Source organism: Pinus tabuliformis, chromosome 9 (genome assembly GCF_031772625.1).
Source record: "Pinus tabuliformis cultivar Carrire ecotype Pingquan chromosome 9, CPIR1, whole genome shotgun sequence".
In the NCBI taxonomy this organism is placed as follows: Eukaryota; Viridiplantae; Streptophyta; class Pinopsida; order Pinales; family Pinaceae; genus Pinus; species Pinus tabuliformis.
Window position 1 is genome coordinate 1,452,189,887 of NC_142307.1, and position 21,749 is coordinate 1,452,211,635.

The 21,749-nt window shown below is 41.6% G+C and overlaps 1 pseudogene across 1 annotated transcript in view; it reads right to left on the reverse strand.

Moving 5' to 3' along the window:
• Nucleotides 1-21,749, reverse strand: part of LOC149154057 (insulin-degrading enzyme-like 1, peroxisomal) — a 681,568-nt pseudogene that overhangs the window by 433,149 nt on the left and 226,670 nt on the right. The window lies entirely within an intron of this gene.

Consider the following 21,749-nt stretch of genomic DNA (forward strand, 5'->3'; position numbering starts at 1 on the left):
CCGAGCATGGTATGAGAGGATCAATAGCTACTTAATGAAGTTGGGATTCACTAGGAGTGAAGCCGATCCTAACCTTTACTTTAAGGTTGAAGATGATAAACCTCTCATACTGGTGTTGTATGTGGATGACCTCTTTCTAACAGGTGCAAACCCTCTCATTCTCAAATGTAAGAGGGAGTTGGCTTCTGAATTTGAAATGAAGGACCTGGGACTGATGCACTATTTCCTAGGACTTGAAGTGTGGCAGAAGCCAGGAGAAACTTTCCTATCTCAAGGAAAATATGTGGTGAAGATATTGGAAAGATTTGGTATGGTGGACTGCAAGCCTATAACTACCCCGATGGAGCTTGACTTTAAGAAGTTAAGCGGTAGTGCTGCTGGACCTGTTTTACAAAATGCTATCGAGTATCGGCAACTCGTCGGAGCATTAATGTTCTTAGTGAACTCCCGTCCAGATATATGCTTTGCAATCAACACGTTGAGTCAACATATGGTTGAACCCCACCACATACATTGGATTGGTGCCAAGAATCTGCTGAGATATCTTCGTGGCACTATCACTTATGGGTTAAGATACACTGCCAGAGATGTGAGACTATTTGGATACACAGATGCTGACTGGGCAGGCAATGTGGAGGACCGTAAGAGCACTTCTGGGTGTTGTTTCTCCTTGGGATCTGCTTTGATATCCTGGATGAGCAGGAAGCAGAAGTCGGTGGCCTTGAGCACCGCCGAAGCAGAGTATATTGCTGCCAGCATGGCTTCTTGTGAGGCAGTTTGGTTGCGAAAGCTCTTCAGTGAGCTGTTTGGATTTACATTGGATACCACCGTGATCCTTTGTGACAACCAGAGTGGGATTCGTTTGTCAGAGAATCCCGTATTTCATGATCGCTCCAAGCATATCGATATCAGATACCACTATATTCGAGATATGGTGCAGCGGGGAGCTATAAGGCTCCAACATATCGGTACAGATGAACAGGTCGCCGACATTCTGACAAAACCCCTTGGGAAAGTAAAATTTCTGACTTTCCGAGAACAACTTGGAGTTGTTCAAAGACCCTCCGATGAGGGTCATGTATGATGCATTGAGCTCTGGGAGCTCCAGGGGGGTGCGGGGTGCTTCTTGGAGCAGCATATGACCACAGGATGATTCACTATCCCCTGGTGGTATACATGTACACCCCGTGGCGACATTGTAGCAGGATTGATGTGTTCTCCTGTGAGGCCTGGATTGATGTGTTCTCCATGGCGATTGTAGCAGGATTGATGTGTTCTCCTGTGAGGCCTGGATTGATGTGTTCTCCATGGCAGCCTGGATTGATGTGTTCTCCATGGCAATTGTAGCAGGATTGATGTGTTCTCCTGTGAGGACAGGATTGATTAGTTCTCCTGTCGAGGCATCCTACCCATGCAATCTGGGACTCATGGGAAGTACCTCTCATCTGATCAATGAGCAGGGAATTGAAGTTAGGGACCATATTAGTACCGATGGACGCATCGTTGTATCTACTGTACTCCCTATGCTAGGATGACCTCCATTGATCTGGGATCAATGATACTGGTCTGGGACTAGTGGTAGGAGTTGTACCATACTGTGACACTGACTTCGAGTCGGTTGAGATTGGTCTGGGACCAGTGGTACATACTCTGAGACTGACTTCGTGTTAGTGCAATACTGGTCTGGGACCAGTGAGAGTGGTACATACTATGACGCTGACTTCGAGTCAGTTAAGACTGGTCTGGGACCAGTGGTACACTCTCTGATACTGTGATACTGGTCTGGGACCAGTGGTAGGAGTGGTACTTACTATGAAGCTAACTTCGGGTTGGCTGAGACTGGTCTGGGACCAGTGGTACGCACTTTGAGACTGACTTTGAGTCAGTGGAGGATGATATTGGTCTAGGACCAGTGGTAGGAGTGGTACTTTCTATGAAGCTGACTTCAGGTCGGCTGAGATTTGTCTGGGACCAGTGGTACATACTCTAAGACTGACTTTGAGTCAGTATGATACATCCTCGACCATTTCTTCTTCTTCATAATTCGGACAAAAGTAGAGCAGAACAGAACAATGCAAGAGCAGAGTAGAACAGAGAAAAACAATACAAATCAGTACAGGGCAAAACAAGACAAAGCAGAATAGGCAGAATAGAGCAACGCAGGGCAGGGGATAGGCTGTACAAGGCAGTGCATTTGATGGATGAATAGTAACGACCGATAGACAGATTACAGATGAAGTTCTCCCTAGTTGAGAGGGAGTGTTAAAATTGGCAACTAGGGAAAAACTTCATGTGGGTCATTTTATTCATGGCTAATAATATTTTTATTAGATTCCTCTTGTCGAGAGGTGTAGGATTGATATAAAGATCATCCGATTCCGATAAGTATTCGTGGAGATATGAATTTATTTTGATTATGGAATTATTATCAAGCCGACCTACAACTCAAGTAGGCTCAAAAGCCCAACAGTCGCATCCATTCAAACACCAACGTTGTGTATAAATATAAGATGACTTTTCCTCATTTGGTCTCACTCATCTCATCACATCTCTCTCTCTATCTACTGCGCAGAAATGAGTCTCTTCTCTACTGCGTAGAAAAGGGTCTCTCTCTCACACATGTGAAGCGGGATGCTATTGAACCTGAAGCTGCAACTGCAGATCAAAGTTTGACCTGCGTGGACCATCAGATCTCCTCTTTAGAACTGCTCTGTAGGTCCATCTGGATCTCCTCTGAAATTCGCAACTTTTGGTGGTGGAATGAAGTCAATCCGACGAACAGTTTACAAGATATCGACTGCCCTAGTTTGAAGCTGGAAATTGCTGAAACTAAATCTGCAACTGCAAAAGTAAAGATTGACCTGTGTGGACTAGAAGATATCCTCATCTGAACTGCGTTGTAATTTCATCTGAACCTACTCTGGAAGCCGCAACTTTTGGTGGTGGAATCAAGCCTATCCGACAGTCAGTTTGTGAGATATTGTCTGCCCTAGTTTGATAATGAAGCCACTAATGCTGATGCTGCTGATCTAGGGTTTGCTACTGCTGATATGAATCAGATTTATTGTACTATTTCTCTCTGCTGAATTATTGAAGATAAAAGAAGATTTGATCAAAGGGTTTCCCCACACATTGTGGGGTTTGTCCCTGGCTTGCCGCCACATCTTGTGTCTCTTGTCTTGGCTTGTTTTCTATCGATCATTTAAATGTTCTATCTGCACTTTACTTTATGTACATGTGATTGCTAATTTGTGGAATATAATAAGAAAAATAAGTAAACTGTTATGAGCATAGAACATACCATAACTTAACAGGAACGAAGGGTGAGGGAAGGAAGGGGTGCAATAAATAGGTCACTCAAGGTGATGGTCACATTGGAGAGGGGAGGTCATGGAATGATCAAGACCCTGAGGGTGTGCCCAAGGAGGTAAAGTATAATCAATGATGGGCTCTTCCTTGACACTATACTCGGAAGGGGGAAAGGGATCACGATCACTTGAGATCATATGACAAGGGGTGAGGGGATCCCTTGATGAAGACTCAAGATGATGAACAATAAAAAAGGGCAAAGGGGAAGGTGAAGTCTCAATGGGGCCATTTTCCTGAAAATCCAACTCTTGAGGTTCAAGTGATTTGAATATACTCCTGGAATGATAAGGAAGGTAGGTATGAGCAAGGACCTTATCAATCCTATCATTGTTGGTATCAAAGATAGGGTCTTCCCAAAAAGGAGAATCAATCATCTCCAATTGCTCCTTTTCATGCAAGGGAAAGTGATAATTCTCCTTCCCAAGGGTATCGATGGATATTTCCTCATAAATAATGCTTGGGAGAAAGGGAGGACCACTCTCAACCTCATCCTCCTTGTCGGTGTCATAAATGGGAGCACAGTCAAATTGAGGGCCAACAACTTCCCATTTCTCTTTTTCAATATGGAAATAATCTCCAATGTCATCTTCTAAGGGGCTAATGGGATCACCTTCCTCAAGGTTCTCAAAAGGAGAATCATCGGGAGTACTATCCTTGAGAAAGGTAAGGTTAGTCTCAACTTCACTTTCCACAAACTCATTCTTCCCAACACATGTGTCCTCAAAATCATCCTTTTCATCATGTCAACCCAAAGAGGACTTATCTTCCTGCTCATTACTTAGATTTTCAATGTCTTGACGATGCTTGATGAAGGCTTCCTCTTGAACACTTAATGCAGGGTGTACTTGAAAATGTCTAAGAAAGCCATCAACGAACTCTTCACTAGATGAGATGCTCCTAGGTTCATGATCATGTAGCGATGAGTTATGACCACTGAGAGATCCCATGAACGATAACATTAGGACATCTTGGTGAACAACCTTCTCTTTTGAAGCATGTGCATTAAATATTTCTACGTGGTCAATTGCGGAGAGTGGATCACCATCAAACATGGGCACCCCACGTACCATCCTTCTCGCGACATGATTAGGATTCCCAGGGATGCTAGCAATGTCCAAAGCGAGAATTTTATCAAAGAAAGACAACCTATTTGAGATATACATGAAAAATATGTAGGAGTCGCCAAGGTGAATTTAAAGATGCCTAGAAAAATGCTTGCTTCACCCTACAGGAATCAACCTTAAAGTTAAATGAAGAACTAGGGCTTCATTCTTCCAATGGAATCACCAATAATGTTATGCCAATATGTCGTATGGGGATAAAAGCATCTGTTTCGTGTCCCCGGCAACGACGCCAAAATGTTTCCACTCAAACTAGCAGGGGGTCCTAGAGGGGCACTTGCTAAGTCAAGAGCAACAATGAAGCTAAAGCCCACTGTCACCACAGCTAAAGCTTCCTACTCTTTATGGACTTTCACCGATGGGAGGAGACCCAATATATAGAGAATCACTTATGAAGGATATATCAACTAAGATGGATGTGAAGTGATCTCGGGGACCCTTTCCTAGGGGAGGCTCAAGAATGGGACTTGCTTGCTTCTTAAGCAAAGTACAAGGCTTTCTAGGAAAAGGGGATGAGGATTTAAGGGCTAGGTTTAAGGAGTGTGAATTGTAAAGGAGCTTCCAAAACCCTAAAATCCTTGTTGAACTTGGTTTCCCAAGTGGTTTTTGAAGAGTTGACTTTGACAAGGTATGGGACCACATGGGACCAAGTGGACCCAGGTTAGGTCAAGAGGAAGGAGTTTAGCAACCAATGATAGATTTGACCTAAACAAGGAGGAGAAGGGGATCAAAGAAGTGATTTTCATTCAAAGTTGCAAAATGATCCCCATGAGGAACTAACCTAGGGAAACTTAGGGCAAAAACCAATCTCGAGGCTAGGGCTTAGGATATCTCAACACCCCACCGTTGGAATTCCTTCAAATTTGGAGGAGGCCTAGGAGAGACACCAATGCAGTAGAGGCCAAGAGATCGAAGTTTTTCTATGGGTGGTTTGTTGGGAAAGTGATGCCCTAGGAACCCTAATGTGGCTAGACCTAGAATAAAGAAGGAAAAGTGAATAAAAATATATTTTTAAGTGATCACCTTATGGTAGCCCAGTGCCTAATCCTTTGGGGAGATTGGAGTCAAGAAGAATATGAAGATGGACTTCGTTTCTAGGTCAAGGAGGCTTCAAGGACAACTTCGCTTGTCATTAGGGAAAAGGAGAGTGACCTTAAAGATTTTACACTTCATTTTGCAAGGTAAGATGGCTTATCAAGATAAATTCAACCATAGAATTATCCCTAGGAAAATTCGTTCAACATACCGGACCCATACATAGAGATATGTTATATAGAAACATAATTCCAAAATTTCACAGTAAATGCATGCAACAACTAGCCCTAGTATAGCGAAAATCTCATTATCAATGTATGTGACAAAGGAAAAGAATAAATAGCATTAAATTTGTGACTACATGTAAGAGAATATATCCAACCACCAATAAACTTGCCAATCAAGAAGCTCCAAGATAAGAAAAGACAATCCATATATCAAAATTCATCCATGCTCCAAAATTTCGTCCACCAAGAAGGAATAGCAAAAATCTCAAGAGAGATACAAGTCCTAACCAAGTGATGATTGTGAAAATTTGGATGCCCAAATTTCTACTGCAACAACTAATTACGTTTCTCCTATTTGTTAATTATTGAACCAAATTATTTATTGTTTCCTATAGTAAACACTGAAACGAATATATTGCAGCCTTCACCATTTAATTAAAATACGAAAACAAGAAACTGAACAAGAAATAAATACAACACATCTACATAGTTATTTTTGGACAAATGTCCCCGGAAAAAACCCAATGTGGCAAAATTGGTGCAGCAACTCTGAGGGTTTTATTATTATGTAGTAGTAATTTCTGAATACAATCTGTGGATGCCTTCCCGACAATCTAGTTACAGAGAATATCACAGACAGAGAGATAAGTGAGGTTACCTCACACTATCACTAGAAATCCTGGCTAATCCAGCCGCTGAATGGATAGCCCCTCACTACCTCACGTAGTCTCTACGCAATACCTGTGTAGGCTCTGCGTCACAGCTACTGGGGTCTGTGTCACTCTTCCCGGATGATCGATTTGCTTCTGAGAATTCGACTTCTGCCCTCCAAGTCTCACTCCCCGACATCTGGTTCTGGAAATTGATTCTCCAACAAATTTACAGAATCCTTCTGGGTTTCTACGCTGCCTCTGCGTGGCCTTGCGTTGCCTCTGCTAGATCTCTCTCTACCTTCTCTATTGAGTATTCTCCGACTGGGAAAGACTTCCCTTCAGATACTATCCCTGCCCCTCACTGCAAAAGATAACTATCGAAAATCTCCCTGGCAGCTACTCTGCTTTAGAAAATCAAGCTTCCGATCTCCCCTCTGTGTGTTCTCTAAGTGCCCCTCAAGCCTCTTCTTATATCTTTCTGTTGGACAACCAACGGCCCAGGTTAATTTCTAATCAATGGCTTAGATCATTTTGGCTTGATCCTCATCTTCTTCTAGAAGTTACACCCACAGTTAGACGTAGGGTCCCATTAAAAATAAATAATTATTTTAATAAAACTGTCTCCTGGTGGAATTTCCCAAAACAATTTATGGGTATGGGATAATGCGTGTCTAAGCCTCCCTGCAAATTTTGAGACTTAGAGCACATCCGATGCTACCAGAAATCAACACTCCCTCTTAGCGAGGAATGTGCTCTAGTAATCCACCCTGCTGAAGCATCACTCTGTTCTGTAACATCTCCTTCTTCGTTGATGATGTCTGACATCTCTGCCCACCAACTACTATGAAAATGCTACATCTATACTGTTATTGACCCTGCCACTGTCAACACTGCATCCGTACTACAACTCCCTCTCAATTCTGAATCCGTGTTGCTGCTAACACTGCCACTGCCAAAACTGCATCTGCACTGCAACCTTCTCCAACTTCTACTGCTACTGCATCAACAATGGAAAAACGTCCCAAATCACTGAACTGGTGTTCAATATGATGCATCTCGTTGCTGCAGTTCTGTCTGCTGCTAGTCTCTACGCTGACCCTCTAAAGCCTCTGCGTTGTTGCTGACTCTGCTCTATGCCAACTGCACAACTGCCAACTCTGCTCAGTCTATGGCGCTCCTATAGCCACTGCAACTGTCTCTCCTAGGACTCCCCTGCATCAACTGACACTAGTCCATCCTGCTACTTCTGATCTGGGCTCCCGTAGAAAGGAATTGATCCAAGAGGTGGACTTCCTTAAGGATCCTACCCATCTGCAATCCTTTCGAACTACAACTCTAAATCTCCCCATCTCCCTCTTGGAGATGCTTGGGCTGTCATAGCGAACTCCTCCTCGATCTTCACAGTTGCAACCTTCAGATCATGCTTCTCATCTTTTTCCTTCTTCCTGAGAGGAAACTGTGTTGCGTAGTGACCGAATTCACCACACCTGAAGCATTTGATCTTTGAAACATCTTTCTTCTTCTTCTCTTTCTCTCGCTGCCCCTTGGATGTGAGGGTTGCATTCTCTTCCTCCTCCTTGGGCTTCGACTGACTGTTGCTGCTTCCGTCAAGTTTACACTTGACCAAGTCCCTCCTCATCTCCTCTTGCTTAAGAGCTGCCCACATTTCATCCCAGTTTGGCAAAGTCTCCCTGCCCAGGATACTCTGAACAAAGACTTGCCACTCCTCAGATACTGAATTTAGGGCCATTCTTACCATCTCGGAACCTTGAGGTGTTGACCCCGCAGCTGCCAACTCATCTCAGGTCTCCTGAAGCTCAGAGAGCAATGGATCAATACATTCCCCCTTCTGCATCTGCATAGATCACATCTTCTGCTCCAAGTACATCTTCCGTTGTTCATAAGATCCCTGATATAGCATCGACAAAGCATCCCACATCTCCTTGGCAGTGTTTCTGCCAGTGATGTGACAGACTATATGATCCTTCACTCCATCGAGTATCATTTTTTTGTCTTCGCCATTTCTCCCTTGTACTTCTTGAGTGAATCTGCATTTGCAGGCTCAGCTACCACGCTGTTAATGTAGACTTTGAGAAAATGCTCATCCAGAAGGCATGACATCCTTGCCTTCCAGATCACATAATTGGATAGACCATCCATCCTATCCTAATTTCTCAGTCCACTGGCTTTCATCTCTGCCAATCAAAAAAGTCGATTGACCTCCTCTCTCTTGTTGCTGCTCAGCAAATGAGAATTCAAATTCCCTGGCTAGGAATTCTCTGAGGAAGAAATTCCCTCAAGTGTCTCTCTTCTTCCTTCTAACATCTTTCTACCCAGCAACTGCCTGCAAAAAAATGCGTCCCACTAGAAAACCCCACTTCGCTGAAGTTTCTGTTGCGCTTCTCCTTCTGCCACTGACAAATTTCGATCTAGAAATCCTACCTCTCTGTCGACTCACTTAGAGAGAGATTTACCACGAAAATCTTGCCCTCCTGGCCTGACTGCGCAAACCCTCAGGGGATTCGAATTGTTGCCTCTGCAAGAATTTCGAACTCCCTTCCTCCTTCAGCGTTGGGCTCTTCCGGCACTGTTCTCTTGTTTCACCTGCAACTCTAATACCATGTGAAAATTTGGATGCCCAAATTCCTACTGCAGCAACTGATTATGTTTCTCCTATTTGTTAATTACTGAACCAAATTATTTATTGTTTCCTACAGTAAACACTGAAACGAATACACTGCAACCTTCACCATTTAATTAAAATATGGAAACAAGAAACTGAACAAGAAAGAAATATAATACATCTACATAGTTATTTTTGGACAAATGTCCCCAGAAAAAAACCAATGCGGGAAAACCGGTGCAGCAACTTTGATGGTTTTATTATTATGTAGTAGTAATTTCTGAATACAATCTCTGGATGCCTTCCCGACAATCCAATTACAGAGAATATCACTGACAAAGAGATAAGTGAGGTTACCTCACACTATCACTGGAAATCCTAGCTTATCCAGCCACTGAATGGACATCCCCTGACTGCCTCTGCGCATCCTCTACGCAATCCATGCGTAGGCCCTGCGTCACAGTTACTGGGGACTGCATCACTCCTCTCGGCTGATCGATTGGCTTCTGAGAATTCGACTTCTGCCCTCCTGGTCTCACACCCTGACCTCTCGCTCTAGAAATCGATTCTCCAGCAAATTTACGGATTCCTTTTGGGCTTCTGCGCTGCTTCTGCGTGGACCTGCGTTAGCCTCTTTGGCCCTGCGCTACCTCTGTTGGATCTCTCTCTGCCTTCTCTACTGTTTATTCTCCGACCGAGAAATATTTCCCTTTGGATACTATCCTTGCCTCTCACTGTAAAAGATCACTATCGAATATCTTTGCGACAACTTCTCTGCTTTAGAAAATCGAACTTTTGATCTCCCCTCTTTTTGTTCTCCAAGTGCCCCTCAAGCCTCTTCTTATATCTTTCTGTTTGACAAGCAACGACCCAAATTAAATTCTAATCAATGGCTTAGATCATTTTGGCTTGATCCACATCTTCTTCTAGAAGTTACACCCATAGTTAGATTAATACCCTTTAATTATTTTGATTTCCTAAGTTTAGACTTAGGGTCCCATTAAAAATAATTAATCATTTTAATAAAACTATCTCCGGGTGGAATTTCCTAAAACGATTTCTAGGTACTAGAGAATGCATGTGTCTAAGCCTCCCTGCAAATTTTGAGACCTAGAGCACATTCGATGCTATCAGAAATCATCAATGATGAGAAATGAACTATCATCATTTGTATTTATACACTCCTAATGAATTCGATCTAGCTATTTGAGCCTCCATTAGCCCTTGAAATAAAAATAATGTGCACATGTGACTTGTTTTTGGCACATTAGTTTATAATTTTGGGGGCTCATTAGGCTAATTCGATTTAGAGAGACTCCTATAAATAGAAGTGAGCCTCATTTGTGAGAACTCATCATCATCACTTGAATTCTTCTCTTGTAAAAGAACTCCCACTTTTTATTTGGAAGCTATTGGAGTATCTTGGATGCACTATGATATTTGGAGCTAATTTTTGATCTTGTCTTAGTGTTAGAAAGTATAGCAAGAAAGCTCAATTTGACTTTTGCATTAGTCAAGTTGAGTAAAATTTGAATTTCCACATCAGCAGACAACTTGGAGGCAATTAACTGAGGTGACATGTCTCTTGTCACTCAGTTAACTCTGTAAATCTGAGTTAGAGGGCTTGGAGTTCAGTTAAGCATGTGTGATCGCTATTTTGTAGAAATCAAGGTCAATTATTTCCAGTTGTATTAACTTAAACTAGTTCTAACTGTTGATAGAACTAGTGGAAGGTCAGTTGTGCAGTGGGACAACAGTCTAACTCAATGATCATCCAATTGACTGATCAATCAGCCCAAAATAGCTAGTGCATGGAAGGAATTCGAGTTCCTCAACTGTGGTGGAGATTCCAAGGCAATGTAACAAGAAGTTGTAAACTAGTTTGAGTGTACAGGTGTTGCATGCAATTAGATGATCAATCCTTGGGAATTGCACAATCAATTGGATGAAAATCCCTAAAAAATAAGGGCTAATTTCTCAGGATTTGAGCAAGGAAATAGGGGCTCAAGCTGAGGCAAAAACTGACCATGTCTGGGTCATAGCTTCTCATTGAGAAGAGAGATAGGTTATTCACTTGCAGGTTGTGTTCAGAACAGGCAAGCAATTGTAATACATTCTCTATTCATCTGATTAATACAAAGAGGCTTGAGGGGTTTTTCCTAGTTGGGTTCCCCTAGAAAAATATTGTGCATGTGTGCTTTTTTTTATTGCATGTTTGCGGATGTTGTTCTAAATTGTGAATTAAATTCCACAGATCAGTAGAGTAGAATTGCGTCTCTTGATTTTAGATCAAAATTCTTAAGCAGTTGCAATTCTATCACCACATTTCTACACTTAGAGCTACTTCTTGAATATGGATGGATATATTGCATTATTATCTTGTAAGTTCTTTTGTTGATGAAATATTTCTCTTGAAAATGTCTAATTTATGTAATTGTTGCAACTAATGTAAATGCTATTGTGCCCTAATTTTGTTGAAGAATTTTTTTTGGAAGCTATTTGGTTGGCTCTTGCATATGTTACTCGTGATATAACATGCAATGAATGTTCCTAGTGATGAAATGTTATTTTTTTCATGAAACTCCATATTCTAATAGTAGGTAATTGTTGAAGGTTGGTAGCTAAGGCATCAACTTTTGACCTCATTGAGGGAAAATTTGGCCAATCTAACGCACCTAGGACTCCATAGCCCAACGAACTAGGCACTAGTTCAAGGATTTTGGTGATCAAACTTCTCTTCCTCCATATTTTTTCTCCTAAACTTTGGTCCCTTAAAGGTAGGGCAAAAATCTAGGGCTTGCAGCGAAATTTTAGGGAGGTGATTTTTTGGGAATTTGAGGGGTCTAAACATCAAGCTTAGGGTCTAGGCTACCTAAGCTCCAAGTTTGGTGGGCATCCGCCTGAGTTTCATCTATATAATCTCTTGCCCTAGGTGCTACTCTAAGAGGAAAAACCTAGGTATTTCTCTCTCACCGTTGGGGACTTCTTTGAGGGTTGTATGAACTTAGTATTCATTAGAATAAATTATAAGAAACCATTTCTCCTCCCTTGCCTTGACCTAGTGAGTACCTTGGAAGTATTTCTTCCCACGATTATTCATAAAACCCTAGGTCTAGCGCAAGTATTTCCTAGGTCTCTCAAAGGAAGCAAAGAACCCCTTGGAAGTGTTAAAACATCACATTGAGCTTCTTTGAGAGGTCCTATCCCATCACTTGGAGTCTTGATCTTAGGAATACCTATTATAATCATAAATCTCAAAACCTAAGTCTTGATCTTTTCCTAGGCGTTTCTTGGAGAGCGTTTAGCTTCCCTGAAGCATTGAGCCATTGTTTTGTCTCTCCTTGAATGGGCTTTGTGGAATCACATCATACCTAAGGCATTCATCTATTCATTCTAAGTGATTCTCTTCCTACTGGGACTCCTCCCATTGGTGAAAGTTTGTAAAGAGTAGGGGACTTTGACTGAGGTGACAGTGGGTCATTGTCCCATTGTTGTCACTTAGTCTAGTAGTTGTCCCTTAGGTTTTCCCTTCATTAGGGCCCTGCTAAATTGGGTGATAACAAATCCATATTAATGAATAGACTTTAATTATTGTACTTTTCCTAAGTTAGACTTAGGAAAGAAGGCATAAATCACCTACTCCAAAAGAAAGCACCTAGCAGAGGAAAATAATGTTTTCCACATGCTAAGACACCAAGCCCGTGTAGAAGACCTTCCGAAGCTACCACTAGCTTCAACAATTCTAATCTTACTCAAATTTGATAATACCCTGGCCTTAAATCTACGTTTGACAAATAATTTTCTCCATGTAATTTGTCCAACATTTCATCTATAAATGGAATAGGAAACTTGTTTACGCCTCGGTAATCTATGCATAATATAAAGGATCCATCTTTTTTCCAAACCAAAACTACTGAGGGTGCATATGGGTTTCTGCTTGTTGTTATAACTCCACACCATAATAGGTCTTGAATTAATCTCTCTATTTTAGTTTTATGGTGGTGAGGATATTGATATGGTTTGATGTTCATCGGTGCTACATCTCGTTTAACCTCTATTATATGTTCTATCCTTCTTTGTATAGGCAGCTTCATAGGTAAGTCTTGAAATACCTTGTCGTATTTGAAGACTAATGCTTCAATCTTTGGGTGTTGATAATCCATTGTTTTTTGTGTTATTATCTCTATTTGATGGCATTGTGCGATGTATAAGGGTGCCCCCTTTTCAATTAATTTCATAATCCACTAAGAAAATATAATTTGAGTAGGTGGTGGTTGGAATCCGAACAATTTATATTTTTTTCCTTCCGATTTGAACTTGATAAATTGTTTTTGATGATTCTAGAGTAGGTTCCCAGAGTTTGTAGCCATTGGATCCCTAGTACAATGTCTACTCCTTCCAAGGGCATAGTGTAGAACCTAGATTCTAATTCATAATATTTTAATTGTATCTTGACCTCATGACATTTCTTGACTCCAACAATGCATTTTCCATTTGCTACCATTACTCTTATGTTTGCGACTGGGAATATGAATAGATTTAGTCTTTTTGCAACTTTTATATCTATGAAGTTATGGGTACTTCCTGTGTCTATGAGAACAGTGACATTTTCCTTTTTTACGTGCCCTCTTAGAGTTATGGGTACTTCTTGTCTATGAGAATAATGACATTTTCCTTTTTTGCATGCCCTCTTAGTTTCAAATTTTGGGTTTGTTTTATTCCTATTATTATAGAGCAAGCGACATCTTCAACATGACCTCCTCATCTTCTGTATTTGGAATATTAGTTTCTTCTTTATATTCTTCTTCTAAGTGACTGCTGGAATTGTCATATTTTTCCTTGGCTTCACATGTATATAGTTTTTTGTTATTTCATCTATGCTTGGGTGTCCAATTGTCTCCACAATTCCTACATTTGTTGACCCATTTTTTCTCTGTGCTCTATTGTTGGTTCTCTTCTTCTCTTAATGGCGGAGGTATATATTTGTCAAATTTTTCCATGGGGTACTTTTTTGACCTTTCATTTGAGTAACTTGTTTGATTTTTCTGGAGTTGGAAAAAATGGCTTGTTGAACTTGTTCTTTTGTTTGATAAATTTTTCTGCATGTCGAGCATCCTCAATTTTTTAGGCTTCCATAGCTTAATTTCACTATAGATATAGTATTTTAATCCATCAATGTACATTTTTAGCAGCTATTCATTTGTGAGTCCATTTTGTCTAGTTGCTAAAACTTCTCATTCATGTGTATAGTCATTTACATTCCCCTTTTATTTGAGATGTATGAATTTGTTGTTCAAATCATCATTTTCTTCATCATGAAACCTTTTTAATAATGTTGTCATGAAAAATTGCCAATGAAAGGAACGAACGTCACACTTCCTGGTCCACCATAGGAACCAGTCATAAGCTTCCCCTTCTAAGTTGTTGGAAGTTTTCATTAGTTTTTCTCTTTCACCCAATGGAGGGTTTGATTCGAAAATTCCTTCCATATTGTTGACCCAAACGACTGTTTCTCAATGTCCTTACCAGTGTTGCAAACATCTCAATTTTATTGCGATAAAATCCCAAAATCATGATTTTTTGGCCTAGCCGATTTTTGCCAATTTTCATTGATATTTTGGTGGTTCTTAATTTAGCCGATGTTTGTCGATTTTAATGATATTTTCCCGATTTTTACAATATTTTGATTTTCTAAACCCTTGCCGATTTAATCCCAATGTCGTTGTTTGCAACATTGGTCCTTACCATCATACTTTGGTAGTTCCCATTTAATTATTTGATTATTTTGGTCTAGTATTTTATTGTGATACCTGTTGCTTGAAAAGACTATTTCAGTTGTTTCTTCCTATTCTTGGTCACTTGTATTTTGTGATTGTGGGATTGGTATTGGCCCTCGCTGGTTTAAATGTTTATGCTATTAATGCATCTTACCATCTCAATAAGTCAATTGATTTGTTCATCATGATAGTTAAGTATCTTGGTAGCTTTGTCCTTGTCATCGTTCCTCATTCTTAGCGCAATTTTCCATCACTCTTCAGATTCTGCAAACTGATTGTCTCTGGTCTCTATTAATTAATCTATCCTCTCAATTAATTTTGTATGCTTCTTTTCAACATTGCCGAGATGATGGCATGTGATATTGACCTCATCTCTACATCTATTCACTTCAAGGTGTAGCTCATCACTATTAACCATATTGGAGTTGGTCTTTTCCTTGCAAAATCTACTCTCTTTTTATTTTTTCTTTTCTTTTCATTAATTAATAATATTATTATTATTTTATATTTTATATTTTATAATATTATAATTTAATATTATTATTATTATTATTATTATATATAATAATTAATAATATAACTATAAATTAAATATATATAAATATTTTTTTTGGTAGGTGCTTACCCACGGGGGATTTGAACCAGTGACCTATCGCAAGGAGTGCCTTAACAGTGCACCCATTCAACGTCAATCCAAAGCCCCGTGGGCATAAATTAAATATATATTATTCTTGTAATATAATTATAATTAAATTAGTTAGATTATAATTAATTAATTTATATTTAAAACTAACTATATTAAAAAGAAAATTACTAAAATAAACAAATGGGTTATTGCGGTAGTGACGTCAGGGTTGGGATAGACAAATGGAGGCAATGGTTGGGGAACACGGTTTGGTGTTTACATATGGGTTGTTGCGGTAGTGACGCCAGCGAGGGGACAAACAAATGGAGGTGTTGGTGTTGATTTTTGGTAGCATCGGATGTTCTCTAGCCTTGAAATTTGGAGGAGAGGCTAAGGCACATGAGATCTCCAAGACTCAGAAATTGTTTTGAGAAATTCCATCTGGATGAGGAGTTATTAAAATAATTAAGATTTTTAATGGGTTCCTAAGTCTAAACTTAGGAAAAAAATATTAATGGGTATTAATAAAGATAAAGATGAGAAACTTCTAAGAGACGAGGATCAAGTCTATTTTAATCTTAGCTGTTGATTAAGGACTTAATCTTGGTTGTTGATTTATCAACAGGAAAAGTATAAGAGAAGACTTGAGGGTCATTTGGAGACACACCGCAAATACTCAGTATCTCAAGGAAATTCGATTCTCAAGGAAGAGGAGATCAAATTTCAGAGGGAGAGTTGTGGGGTGGAGGAAGAGGGGGATTAGCAGCAGTCAGGGAGCTCAAAAGAAGTGACGCAGGGACTCTGAGAGACAATGCAGAGGGAGACGCAGATCAGAGAGATGCAGGGATGACGCAAAGAGGGACCAGAGCTGTGCAGAGCCACGCAAAATGACGCAGTAGAGAAAGGAAACTCTCCAGGGTGTCAGAAAGTCTCGGAGAAAAGTCTCAGGTGTTTTCTCCCAGTGTCTATGTAATTTTTTCTGTAAAAGCGATTGTTGCTAAAGATTAATAAAACCCTCCTCTGTTGCACCAGTTTTCCCGCATTAGGTTTTTCTGAGGACAATTGTCCAAAAATAACTGTGTTGATGTGATTGATTCTTGTGCATATATTTGTTTCTGTATAATGGTGTGATATGTACAATAGAATTTATTTTAATATTTACTGAAGGGATTTCATAAATAACTTATCGGGAATAATAAGTACATGAAATAAATCAATTGCTGCAGTAATAGAATTTCTATTTAGAAATTTTCACATCAAAGCAAAGATTTGGCGACAGGAAGGGAAAATCAATTACGGGTCAAGAGCATGATTCAAAGGCATCCACTCAAGGTGACTCGTGCAGATTTTCAGAAGAATGCACAAGAGACAGAAATACGATTATTCTATGTTGGCTTCCAGATTGGAAGAAGAAGTTGCTTGCATAGCAAGCTCTGCCTCTTCGGAGGTTTGGTATATAGATAGTGGAGCTTCCTAGCATATGACAGGAATGTTGATTTGGGGTAGCATCGGATGTGCTCTAGCCACGAAATTTGGTGGAGAGGTTGGGGCACATGAGATCTCCAGTACCCAAAAAGGGTTTGGGCAGATTCTAAACAGTTCCGGAGATATTAAAATAATTAATATTTTTAATGGAGTCCCTAAGTCTAAACTTAGGGAAATTAAAATATTAATGTGAATTAATATGAAACTGTGTTAGAATGGTCCAAAAGACATGGATCAAGTCAGATCTAATCTTAGCCGTTGATTAGGGACTTAATCTCGGCCATTGATATGTCAATGAGAAAAGTGTAAGAGGAGGCTTGAGGGTCACTTGGAGAGGACACCAGAATGATCAGTCATTCTATTCTCTAGAGTGGGGTTTGCTAAGAGAAATAGAATCAGTGATCGGAGTTGTAGCTGAGGGGCATTGAGTATAGAGAGATAGGGAGGCAGAGATAGTGTCAGAAGAGCAACACAGTAGCGAGAGAGAGTGACGCAGTAGCAGCCAGGGCTCACGCAAGGCCACGCAGAGGCAGCTGAGAGCTGCGTAGAGCCTCAAAGAGGCCAGCGTTGCTGACGCAGAGGGCCAGAAGGCTGATGCAGGGCCTCCTAAGGTTGACGCAGGGCCAGCGCTGGGCAGAGAGGGGTTGACACAGTCCAGAAAGGCAAACGATGGGGTTTCTGGGGCAAATTGGAGCTGAGGAGCTGCCAGAAGGATTATCCGGGGTTTCAACCAAGACATGTGTCTCAAACTGAGAGGTATTACTACCAAGGAAATTCTCTATTGGGTAAGCTGGATTTGGCACCCAGATTGTACTCTGATATTGCTTAATAAGAAAACGCTCAGATAGCTGCACCGGTTTTCCCACATTGGGTTTTTTTCGGGGACATTGGTCCAAAAAACAGTGTCATTTGGTGTGATTGTTTATGTTTCCTTCAGTTGTTGAGCTGTAATATGTTGAGCATGCACTAGTGTTTATTTTCAGTATTTACATTGTAAATAACTTGTTAAGTAACAGAACACGTAGGTGGGAATAAATCAGATAAAGTGCATGGAGGGTTTCTAACTGGTAGACTTAGAAACTTCAACATGGTACCAGAGCATGATTGCAGATCACAAAAGGACTGAGTACATCAACCGAGCGGAGCAATAACAACGAAAAACAGTTGTCCCAAGTTGACAGACGCTCTTTCTAGCAGAGCAGCAACAAGGGAAGGGTGACGCAGTGCCTGCATCATCAAGGGTGAGCCAGGAAGAGGCAACGCAGAGGCTAAGGAAGGCAAAGGGAGCCTCACGCAGAGCCACGCAGAAGCTAGGAGGGCTAACGCAGTTGGCTGAGGAGGCTGGGTTGCTAGTGTCGGGATTGCGTAGAGCCTAGGAGCTCTCACCTTCAGGTTGCTGGGGTTTAGAAGGCTGTGGGAACATTGCAGAGTGGAGCTGGTGAGGTACTGTAGTTAGAACAGTACCTAACAGGGCAAGGCCAAGAGGAGGGAGTTGCTACCAAGGGTTTCTAGCCGAGAAACCCGGATCAGTGGTGCGGTTGCACAGACGATCAGAGTAGGAGGAATCTCGACATCAGTAGAAGGATTTCCAAGAGGGAAATCGAGACTCAAAGGGATTCAGATCAAGAACTTCCAGGAGGGAAGTAGAAGAGCATCATGGCACTACACGAAGTAAGAGACCAGGACAGACTGGACGAAGCGTCGAACTTCACAGTCTAAAAGGCCAGAATCTTATTTGTACTTGACAAAAAATCGTGTCAACAACTTCGCCTTGAAGGTTATAGCTATCCCAGTCGACCCAAATGATAACGACAAGTATGAGGAGGCAATGGCGAGGGCCAAGAGCATCATCCTTGACGGGGTCAAGGACCATGTAGTACCACACATTTCCGAGAAGGAAACGGCATATGAGATGTGGGAGGCCCTCAAGAAATTGTACTAGCATACTTCTGTGCAGAGAAGAATGTTACTAGAGAATCAGTTGAGGTCGTATCAAATGAAGAAGGGAGAACTGATTGACACCTTCCTCGGAGAACTGAATGAGATCCGAGATCAGTTCACTGCTATAGAAGCCACGCCGAATCAAGAATCGATGGTGAGGACAGCCCTGAATGTTGTCTCAGAAGACTGGGAGGTTTTTGTCCAGAATATACTGGGCAGAGGGACACTTCCACCTTGGGATAAGATGTGGGCTGCTCTTCGCCAAGAAGAGACCAGACGACAGTCAAAGACGGGTAGCAGCAGCAAGGGGATCAAAGTCAAGCAGGAGGAGGAAGATGTCGCCCTAGCATCTAAGGGAAAGTAGGAAAAGTGGAAGAAGAAAGATCTCTCCAAGATCAAGTGCTTCCATTGTGGGGAGCTGGGTCATTATGCGACCTAGTGTCCAAGGAAGAAGAGTAAGGGAGAGTCTTCCGAGACTAAGGAAGCGCCAGCAAGGGCAGAGAAGGAAGTGTTGACAGATGATGATAGTGCCATGAGTGCACACCCACCACTTGAGTGGAAGTGGGGAGACATCGAGCTGTAGTTAGGCGGACTACAGGCGATGAGGGGCAGGATCCTCGAGGTACCCAACCTCTTGGATTAGACCTTGCTATGGGAGCCCCGAAGAGGAGTAGTAGGACTGGCTGATATGGGTAGAGATAGATGCGGATGAAGCGGCAGAGAAAGCTATAGTGCAAGAGTCCCGAGACAGCGCAAGGCTAGCAGGCTGCAGCAATGCGAGAGGCACAGGAGTGTTGCACCAGTGCAGGATGACACAGAGAGGTGTGCAATGGTGCGAGATGCAAGCAGTTGTTGCAGCAGCGCAGAGGTCAGAGAGGGAGCACTTGTCAGCGACAGACGGAGCTTTAGCATCAGGAGGGTGTCTAGCCCAACAGAGAGGTCAGAGTTGGGAGATCAATTACTTACTTCTTAGTAACTGAGTTGCAGTGCAGCAGTAGGCAGCATGATGAGAGGAGTTGTAGTGCGGATGCAGTGTTGGGAGAAAGGACCAGCAACAACACGGATGTAGAGGGAGCTGTCGTACAGATGTAGCAGTGGCAGTGGCAGAACCATGGGCAACAGTACAGGATACAGTAGTGCAGTGATGGTGGGCAGCAGGCCTAACATCAGCACAAGGACTGATGCCAGATGATCAGAGTAATACTGAGTGAGGAGTATTGCTAGAGCACAGTCCTCGCTAAGAGGGAGTGTTAATTTGGGGTAGCATTAGATGTGCTCTAGCCATGAAATTTAGTGGAGAGGTTGGGGCACATGAGATCTCCAATACCCAAAAAGGGTTTGGGCAGATTCTAAACAGTTCAGGAGATATTAAAATAATTAATATTTTTAATGGAGTCCCTAAGTCTAAACTTAGGGAAATTAACATATTAATGTGAATTAATATGAAACTGTGTTAGAATGGGTTAAAAGACATGGATCAAGACAGATCTAATATTAGTCATTGATTAGGGACTTAATCTTGGCCGTTGATATGTCAACGAGAAAAGTATAAGAGGAGACTTGAGGGTCACTTGGAGAGGACACTAGAGTGATCAGTCATTCTATTCTCTAGAGCGGGGTTTGATAAGAGAAATAGAATCAGTGATCGGAGTTGCAGCTGAGGGGAATTGAGTACAGAGAGATAGAGAGGCAGAGATAGTACCGGAAGGACAATGCAGTAGCCAGAGAGAGTGACGCAGTAGCAGCCAGGGCTCACGCAGGGCCACGCAGAGGCAGCCGGGAGCTGCGCAGAGCTTCAGAGAGGCCAGCGTTGCTGACGCAGAGGGCCAGAAGGCTGACGCAGACCCATTCAGGGTGACACAGGGCCAACGCTAGGCAGAGAGGGGCTAACGCAGTTCAGAAAGGCAGACGCTGGGGTTTCTGGGGCAAATTGGAGTTGAGGAGCTACCGGAAGGGTTATCCAGGGTTTCAGCCGGGACATTTGTCTCAAACTGAGAGGTATTACTGCCAAGGAAATTCTCTATTGGGTAAGCCGGATTTGGCACCCAGATTGTACTCTGATATTGCTTAATAAGAAAACCCTCAAATAGTTGCATTGGTTTTCCCACACTAGGTTTTTCTAGGGACATTGGTCCAAAAATAACAATGTCATTTGGTGTGATTGTTTCTGTTTCCTTCAGTTGTTGATCTATAATATGTTGAGCATGCACTAGTGTTTATTTTCAGTACTTACATTGTAAATAACTTGTTAAGTAACAGAACAAGTAGCTAGGAATAAATCAGATAAAGTGCATGGTGGGTTTCTAACTGGTAGACTTAGAAACTTCAACAAGGTATCCAAGAATGTTTTTCAGATTATCAGGAAGAAAGAATGAATTTTCAGATCACCATGGAGAAATAAGGCAAAGTGCACTCTAGTAGGGAAAGGTACTATAGTTTTTCAAACAGAAACAGGAGAGCGGTTATGAGCTACCAATGTGTTGCATCTGCTAGGACTGGGGATGAACTTACTTTCTGTATCTCAACTTCAAAACAAGGGCTATGACGTTTTCTTCATTAAGAAGAAAGTATACATCAAACACCTGAGTTGGAAAAAGAAGATCTAGATCGGAATCAGAAGTAACAAGTTGTACAGGTTGCAACTAGAATCACCAATGGCACTAATAGGTAGTAATGGAGACAAGGATTTGAATGAACTATGGCACAGAAGGATGGGACATCTGCACCGTGGTGCTCTAAGAATTCTCAGAAAAACTGTAATAGGAGTTCCAGATCTTAGTACTGAACGAGATGCTGTATGCAAAGGGTCTGCTCTGGGCAAGTATGCCAAAGCAACATTTCCGAGAAGTAACAATAGGGCCAAGAGTGTACTAGGATTAATACACTCAGACAT